The 9,704-nt window shown below is 34.2% G+C and overlaps 1 long non-coding RNA gene across 1 annotated transcript; it reads left to right on the top strand.

Annotated features, from left to right (window-relative positions):
- Nucleotides 1-18: 18 nt before the first annotated feature.
- On the top strand, nucleotides 19-6,823 carry LOC127833623 (uncharacterized). Its single transcript, XR_008027507.1, has 2 exons — nucleotides 19-261; nucleotides 4,523-6,823. It is a non-coding gene; the product is annotated as an uncharacterized LOC127833623 (long non-coding RNA).
- Nucleotides 6,824-9,704: the final 2,881 nt, after the last annotated feature.

Genomic DNA, 9,704 nt, shown 5'->3' with positions numbered 1-9,704 from the left:
CCGTCAATTTGTAGTGTGCGTGGAGTCTAGAATGGATCCTTTTATTTTGCTATATAGGATACCACTAAAGTTGGCCGTAAAAAGGCGGCCTCACCGCAAAGTAGTCGTATTTCCAAGATGTCTGTCAAGTCTGTCAAAGAATGCTGAAGGGAACGAATGTTTCTCGACGGTCCAGAATGGACTAAAGACTAAATAAAATTTTAAGAGTGAAGCGAATTGTCGTCAATTGAATTGAAACTAAAAACTGTTGCGAAAATTCAGGTAGGCTAAAAATAAAAAGTCGTTTAAAAGCTGATGGATCTTTCTATTATAAATGTTTATATGTCATTTTAAATACATAATATTGATGAATCAAAGCAACACAAATTGGTTATAAAATGTAATACATTAAAGATTTAGGCACAGGGATGCCTTGTGGTCAAAGTTCTTTGCTGAAGGCCTGTATGTTAAAAGGTAAAGCTATGTTTTGCACGGTCACACGCGTACCCCCATTTTGGCGTGAATATATTAAAACAGAGTGACTGAGTCTGCAGTTAATTACTTATAGCCACACAACTTATTTGACATAGTAAATTTAATTATAAATAAGAAACATATTTTATCTATGCAAATTAGAATATATATGGTGGTTACAAGGTAGAAATCCATTTTGTTTGTGGTTAAAAACTTCAAAATAATCGCATTTGTCAAAATGGACGTATACAATTTACATATAGAGCAGTTCATTGTTATTGTTTTGATTTTTGCACATGCGCAATGCACTGGTAGGCAAAAGCATGGGTTAAAGTAGCGCAAAACATATGGATAACGACACTTGTTTAGTAAATGAATCGAAAAGAAGGTCCTAAAAAAACAACACCTAAATAATATTTCAAAAATATAAAATTTAGTGCAAAAAGAATTTATTAATACATTTATTTGCATCTTAAAACAATGCGTCATAAGTATCAAAGTAAAGATTGTCTGAAGACTGAAAGACCGGCAATTTGACACAACAAAGAGCTCTATAATGTATTAGCGGTATTATTTTTTGCATAAAAGCTTCAATAAATTACAATAATAATACATCTAATTATAAAATAATAATTATCAATGGCATGAGTACGCTAGTTTGATAAAAATGAGTGATAGAAAGTGTAAGGGGTGCTTTGAAAATTATGTACTTCAAAGCCCTGTTATAAGCGAAGTGCATGACGGTATTTACATGTAATTTTAATTTTGATGGGTTTTGTACAGAGAATGACACTATTGAGGAAAATTAACATACAGCTGAAAAACACAACTTTACATGATGCGAATTGAACTGTGTATTCATGTATATTGAAAACTTGTTACTAGTAGTATGCGTGACACATATTTAACATTTTAACACACATATATCTATATACATATTGTTTTATTATTATTTTTTGAAAACATTATTTACCCCCGTTGGTGTTAAGCGTAATTTCTTGTTTTTATGATGTCGTTCGTGCATTGCTGTAACATTAAATCATCATACAGAATCATTCAGAATGACGTGGTTTTAATTAACTGATACCCGCTAAATACGTTAAATGTTTTCTACGTAAATTATATACTTATTGAATACTTTATTTTTTATAAATGAAACGGGCTAATATCTTTACTAATTACAATTTCTGATAATCCATATTGGACATGACTTTTAATTTGTACAATATGTAACATATCTAATTTAAACAACTGTTAAGTATTTCAGCGGTAAATAATTTAACCAAATGACTGCTTAATACTACCAGAAAGAGAAGACATGGTGGTATCCTCAATTGTGTTGAATGCCCAGACTGTCATCTGCCACCAAGTGTGGTTTACACCATGTTGTTAGTGAAGTCTGGACAATATTTGATAAAAACGCGATAATAGGTTTATGCAGAACTATAACACAGTAATACAAAGGCTTACATGATTTTAAGATTGATGCAAACAATGAAATGAAAAATTTGGCATTTAATTTAATTAAATGTTTATTTAATGTGTCAACGTGTTAGTTTTCCCAGACAAATACCATTTTAGTTAATTTTTATATGTTGTTTATTTGGAATTGATCTATTTATTGCTTGTTTTCAATCTGTGTTTCAGTAAAGTAGAACAACTTGTTGGCATGTTCAAAAATAAAATCGTGTAAATATGAACGATCATGCTCTATTTCTTCCCATTGATTGTGTCTTTCTTTTGCCTACCAATGTAGTCCGGATGTAAACATGCAGGTGCGGGTGACGTCACACGTGAACTGGTCTATAGAAATCCTTCTTTCTGTTTTAAAAGCAGTATCGTTTGAAAATTAATAAATTACTTGCTAACTACGCTATAGATTTAATGACAATTTTGCACACTTTAAAATTGCATCTATATGTATTGATTAACATGTATTTCATTTCAAGGTGTGCTTTAAAGCCACACATCTTGAAATGAAATACATGGCATAGTAAATTTAAGTATAAATAAGAAACATATTTTATCTATGCCAATTAGAATATGTCTGGTGGTAACAAGGTAGAAATCCGTCTCTTTTGCGCTTTGAAACTTAACAATAATCGCGTTTGTCGAAAATGGACGTATACGTCTAGAAATCCTACTTTCGGTTTTAAAAGCGGTACCAGTTGAAAAATAATAAATTACTTGTTAACTAGGCTATAGATTTAATTTTATCTATCTCAATAAGAATATATCTATTGGTTACAAAGTAGAAATCCGTCTTTTTTGCGCTTTAAAACTTAAAAATAATCGTGTTTGACGAAACGGACGTACACGTAAAGAAATTATACTTTCGGTTTTAAAATTAAACAGAATAAAAATTTACTTGCTAACTAGGCTATAGATTGAAGGACAATTTTGCACACTTTTAAATTGCATCTATATGTATTGATCAACATGTGCTTAATTTCAAGGTGTGTGGCTTTAAATGAAATCATACTTCAGTAGGGTGATAAGAAAAAAACAGTATCTTGGTGACCGCTTTCAGTCAATATTCCAGTGACGTTGTGGAAGATGTGTTGTTAACACCAAAAATTTGGAATTTTAGAGTTAAAAAAAATAGATTAATATGAACTGTTATCAGATAAGGTATCATAGTTAATTCAGCCCAAAATGTATACATTGGCAGTAGGTCTACTAGCCTTAAATCTACAAGTATTTTCCCTGTATTGAATTGATCTATTCAGTTAATAATACTGTTACTGCAGATTCATGAACTCTGATAAAAACAAATACTAAATTAAAACCACCTGTGGAACTCAGATGTACTGAAATTTAATAAAATAATCAAATATATGAATTGTTGTGATAGTCAGCATGTGCATATCATTTATTATAACTTTTGGTAATCTAACATTAATTTATGAATTTGTAATAATAATAAGTAAAAAAAGACAAGAGACTGCAAAGAAGATAAGTTAATTGCAATTAATGACTTGTACATTATGTATGTATGTATGTATTTATTTTGACCTTGCGGTCAAGGATAACCCATGAAAGTGCAAGCACTTATTTCCAATGGGGTCCTTTGGTTTTTGCTGAAGAGACAGCAAGCAGAAGAGACAGTATTGGGATACAAGGAATCCGGGTGCGATACCCTAGCTCTTTGCGAATAGATACCTTGGTTCTTTTACGTGCTCAGTGTATAGCACCGATACACGCGAGAATTACCTGGGTTTCATACCAGTACATCTCTAGTTGGGTGGGAAACACTTGAAGCATTTCTGATATTTCCAGTGCCCCGGCCGGGATTTGAACTGGGGACCTCTGGGATGGTAGACCAGAGTGTTACCACTCGACCACGGCACCACCCTTGATAAATAGATTAATCATCATCTGGAGTAGTTTAAGAAATACTGTTAATGATCCATTATGAGATATTGTGAATGGTTATTTTCTGTGGTGGTGTGTTAACATCTTTAACTGAAATAACTGATATCATTTTCTTCTGAAACACTAAGCGATCCATGATAAAACTTTCATGGAATGTTCCGTGCTCAGGTGTTGAACTGTTCTTTTTTCAAAGCGAAAGCATTGCATATCATTCATTAGTTATGTTAGCAAGTCAACCAGAGTGATAACAGCAAAAAATCGTCTCTGAAACAATGTGACTTATAGCTTATATATTTAGCTTAAAACATCATCTTGTTATCCACTGTGGTGTCTGTAAATGTTATTTTAATCATATACATGTATTATCTGACCTGAAACAACGTTGGTGCTCAGAAATCTTAATTAGCAGCCAATTGTTTTGATTTTAACCAAAATAAACAAACAGTGACAATTGAAAACATTTTCAATGAAACCACAAGGCCAAGAGATGTAGATTAATAAGCAGTATCATGTTTAATTAAAATATCCTTCAAAATTGCTCCACACTTTCATGTATGTTGAACAGGTTTGAACAGCTTTGACCTTTCCATTGTATTTTATTCATGTGACACCATGTATGTTGAAGAGCCCCTTTGTTTGTTTGTTTTTTAAAGTGATGCAACTTAGTAATGGATTTTCTGGTTTTAATTTGCAGATTGTTGAGCAAGGCGTTCATGCCAGAAGGTTTACATCCAATATTGCCCAGGGGGACAGTAATTAGAACAATTTCTTTAAGTTTGTGTGGACACAGAGGCTTGAATGTAGAAATCAAAGAGTGGACATGCGCATAAAATATCGCCAACAGACCATGGACGGATAAAGAGAAAAATCTACTATTGTGATTGAAAGTTGAAAATAAACAGCAAATAAACTTCAAATAGAAATTTAAACATACAAGAAGTAGGACCTTGACCATGCCTCAACAACATCAGGATCAAGAAGTCAAACATGCAATATTAATTCACATGCTTGTAGCTAATAGCACACGAGCATTAGCAAGTGAAGGAGAGAAACAATAACTAATGACCATAAAATTCTATATTGATACTTATCAAAATTGGATCCATTCTGAACAACTTCAAGAGTCTAGCCAGCTCTATTGATACTTAAAAATTGGATCCATTCTGGAAATTGTAAGAGTCTAGCCAGCTCTATTGATACTAACCAAAATTGGATCCATTCTGGAGACTTTCAAGTGTGTAGCCAGCTCTATTGATATTGACCAAAACTCGATCCATACTGGACATTTGCAAGAGTGTATCCAGTCCTGTTGAAATTGACCGAGTTTTGATCCATTCTGGACATTTTCAAGAGTGAAGCCAGCTTTATTGTTACTTACTAAAATTGGATCAATTGTGGACACTTTCAAGACTCTAGCTAGCTCTATTGATACTTACCAAAATTTGATCCATTCGGGACAATTTTAAGAGTCAAGCCAGCTGTATTGGTACTCACCAAAATTGGATCCATTCTTGACAACTTCAAGACTCTAACTAGCTCTCTTGATACTTACCAAAATTTGATCTATTCTATACAAATTCAAGAGTCTAGCCAGCTCTATTGATACTTACCAAAATTGGATCCATTCTGGACAATTTCAAGAGTCTAGCAAGCTCTATTGATACTTACCGAAAATGGATCCAATCTAGACAATTTCAAGAGTCAAGCCAGCTCTCTTGATACTTACCAAATTGGATCCATTCTGGACAATTTCAAGAGTCTAGCCAGCTCTATTGATAATTTCCAAAATTGGATCCATTCTTAACAATTTCAAGAGTCTAGCCAGCTCTATTGATACTTACCAAAATTGGATCCATTTTGGACAATTTCAAGAGTATAGCCAGCTCTATTGATACTGACCAAAATTGGATCCATTCTGGACAATTTCAAGAGTATAGCCAGATCTATTGATACTTACAAAAATTGGATCCATTCTGGACAATTTCAAGAGTCTAGCCAGCTCTATTGATACTTTCCAAAATTGGATCCATTCTGTACAATTTCAAGAGTCTAGCCAGCTCTATTGATACTGACCGAAACTGGATCAATTCTGGAAATTTGCAAGAGTGTATCCAGTCCTGTTGAAATTGACCGAATTTGGATCCATTCTGGACATTTTCAAGAGTGTACCCAGCACTATTGTTACTTGGCAAAATTGGATCCATTATATACAATTTCAAGAGCCTAGCGTGCACTATTGATACTTAACAAAATTGGATCCAATCTGGACATTTTCAAGCGTTTAGTCAGCCTTGTTGATACTGACCGAATTCGGATTCATTCTGTAAATTGTCAAAATATTTTTGATTGATCATATAATGTCCCTGGGATGAAAATAAGCCACACCTTTTTGCTTTTTATTAAAGGGGCCTTTTCAAGTTTTGGTAAATTGTCAAAATTGTTTCAGATTTTTATGTCCCCCACCACTAAAGTGGTTTATAAAATTATAAATCGTTGCAATGCAAAACGATTGAATAATATGGAAAGTTCTGTTGTCGTTGTTATATTTTGTGAAACTACGAGAATTGCTTATATAAAGTATAAAATACCGTCCACATTGTATGACCACAAATGACCGAGTAGTCAAAGCAGTAGACTTTTACTCCAGTACTCCAGTTGTCAGAGGTTCTATCCCTGTTGAGGGTTCAACCAAGATTTGATTTTCAATTTGTGTCTAGTTATACACTGGGGACCATGGCGTTTTCCTTATATGCATGTTATAAAAATTATTATTATCCTAGACCTAAACAACAAAGATAAGGAGCCTGCAATTGAGGTTGCATCTGAATATTGTATGGTATTTGTTTGAACGACACAGGCCCTCTGGGACCTATTTAAAAAAACATTCTTGATCCATTTTTCATCTTTAACAACTTTTATAATTTTTCTCAGTACATACTCCGGTTTGACTTGAAACATACAGACTAGTGAAAATAATAAGTACTGCCATAATTACCATGGAAATGTGTTGTTGTTTTTTGGTTAAAGGCCAATGTGCAGACTTACTACTAAATGATGAAACAATGATGTAATGTTACTGTTTTAAATTTTAGAAAGTATGTGTTTTTATATTCTTAGCATTTTTATTTATTTTTCATGTAAAATATACACTTTTGAAAAATGGTGTTTTATAACTGTTAAGTTAAATACACAGGTATTTCAGTTTGGTTATGTAGCGGGGTTTGTGTATTGACACAAGGGGTTATAGTTGCCAACTTTTATTAAGCCCCCCTTTGAAGAAGAGGGGGTATATTGTTTTGCACATGTCGGTCCGTCGGTTCGTCCACCAGATGGTTTCCGGATGAGAACACTTAGGCCTAGGATCATGAAACTTCATAGGAACATTGATCATGACTGGCAGATGACCCATATTGATTTTCAGGTCACTAAGTCAAAGGTCATGGGCACAGTGACTCGAAATAGTAAAATGGTTTTCGGATGATAACTCAAGAATGCTTACACCTAGGATCATGAAACTTCATATGTACATTGATCATGACTGGCAAATGACCCTTTCGATTTTCAGGTCACTCGGTCAAAGGTCAAGGTCACAGTGACTCGAAACAGTAAAATGGTTTCCGGATGATAACTCAAGAATGCTTTCGCCTAGTTTTAATTATATAATTGATAATGGTATGAAATATAATAACATAAAGTATTATAAGTATTATCATAAATTATAAATCAGATAATTGATAAATACAATATCATTCAAATAATATAATGATTACAATTTTAACAAGTATACAAGTAAATACACTTAAAATAATAAAATGACTCACCAGTAACCATATGAAGAAAGAAACTAAAGATAGTAGGTTTAAGCAAATGAAAAATGCTTGTACCTCTTGCAAGGTTTAGTAACGAAATGAATCAAATGTTTCAGATATATAAAACCATAAATTGTATCTGAAATCAGCTCACCTAAAAAGCATTCTCCATTATTAATATACGGAAGCTCACTCATTCATCACACTGAATCTCTCTTGATTGGATAAGTAGTTATAATTATTTATATAACTGGTGTTTTGTTTTGTTTTCATTGTGTTTCCTTTTTGCTTTCTCTGAGAAATTTGCATCTTGATTTTTTAGCTCATCTATTTTTTGAAAAAAAAATTATGAGCTATTGTCATCACCTTGGCGTCGGCGTCGGCGTCAGGTTAAGTTTTGCGTTTAGGTCCACTTTTCTCAGAAAGTATCAATGCTATTGCATTCAAACTTGGTACACTTACTTACTATCATGAGGGGACTGGGCAGGCAAAGTTAGATAACTCTGGCGTGCATTTTGACTGAATTATGTGCCCTTTTTATACTTAGAAAATTGAAAATTTTGGTTAAGTTTTGTGTTTAGGTCCATTTTATTCCTTAAGTATCAAAGCTATTGCTTTCATACTTGAAACACTTACTAACTATCATAAGGGGACTGTGCAGGCAAAGTAATGTAACTCTGACTGGCATTTTGACAGAATTATGTGCCCTTTTTATACTTAGAAAATTGAAAATTTGGTTATGTTTTGTGTTTAGGTCCACTTTATTCCTACAGTATCAAAGCTATTGCTTTCATACTTGGAACACTCGCAAACTATCATAAGGGTACAGTAAAAGGACAAGTTGCATAACTCTGGATGTCATTTTTACGGAATTATGGCCCTTTTTTGACTTAGTAACTTTGAATATATGGTTAAATTTTGTGTTTCGATCCACTTTACTTCTTAAGTATCAAGGCTATTGCTTTCAAACTTCAAATACTTTCATGCTATCATGAGGTTACTGTACCTGGCAAGTTGAATTTACCTTGACCTTTGAATAACCTTGACTCTCAAGGTCAAATTATTAAATTTTGCTAAAATTGCCATAACTTCTTTATTTATGATTAGATTTGATTGATACTTTGACAAAACTGCTCTTACCTGACATACCACAATAGACTCCACCCAAACCATCGCCCGTGCCCCCCCCCTTCCCCCCCCCCCCCCCCCCGAATCCCCCCCTATTTTTATTTTTTTTTAAGATCATCTCACAAATGACCACCACACCCTCACACTATACCCCCCCCCCCCCACCCCACCCCCTCCCCAATTTTTTTTTTTAAACGGTTAAAAAACAAAACTATTTATTTTGATTATTTTATGTTTGAAATACCGTCCAACCATCGCACCCAAGAATCCCCCCCAGCCCCCCTCCCCCCACCCCCCCTCAGAATCCCCCCCCCCTAATTTTTTATTTATTTTTTTTTTTTTTTTTAAGATCATCTCACAAATTACCACCACACCCTCACACCATACCCCCCCACCTCACCCCCCCCCCATTTTTTTTTTAAACGATTAAAAAACAAATATTTATTTTTATTATTTTATGTTTGAAATACCGTCCAACCATCGCACCCAAGAATCCCCCACAGCCCCCTCCCCCCACCCCCACCCGAATCCCCCCCCCTCCCTAATTTTTTTTTTTTTTTTTTTTTTTTTTTTTTTTAAGATCATCTCACAAATACCCACCACACCCTCACACTATACCCCCACCCTCACACTATACCCCCCCCCCCCCACCTCACCCCCCCCCCCATTTTTTTTTTAAAACGGTTAAAAAACACAAATATTTATTTTTATTATTTTATGTTTGAAATACCGTCCAACCATCGCACCCAACAGGCCTTGACACTAACTTTTTTGACAGGGTACCCGGAGGGAACCCTACTTTCAACTTTTGGTGGCCCTCACCAAAACCTAGGGAGTCCTCTTGTTTCAACACACAGCTTCTCTCGGCGTAAGGGCAAATAAGTACAAGAAGCATACTAGTACACATTTTTATTTCCTATATTCAATTCTGTTGCCATT

This window comes from Dreissena polymorpha, chromosome 6, assembly GCF_020536995.1.
Source record: "Dreissena polymorpha isolate Duluth1 chromosome 6, UMN_Dpol_1.0, whole genome shotgun sequence".
NCBI classification, from domain to species: domain Eukaryota; kingdom Metazoa; phylum Mollusca; class Bivalvia; order Myida; family Dreissenidae; genus Dreissena; species Dreissena polymorpha.
Note: the sequence above shows the minus strand (reverse complement) of the source record. Positions and strands in the feature narration are given on the sequence as shown.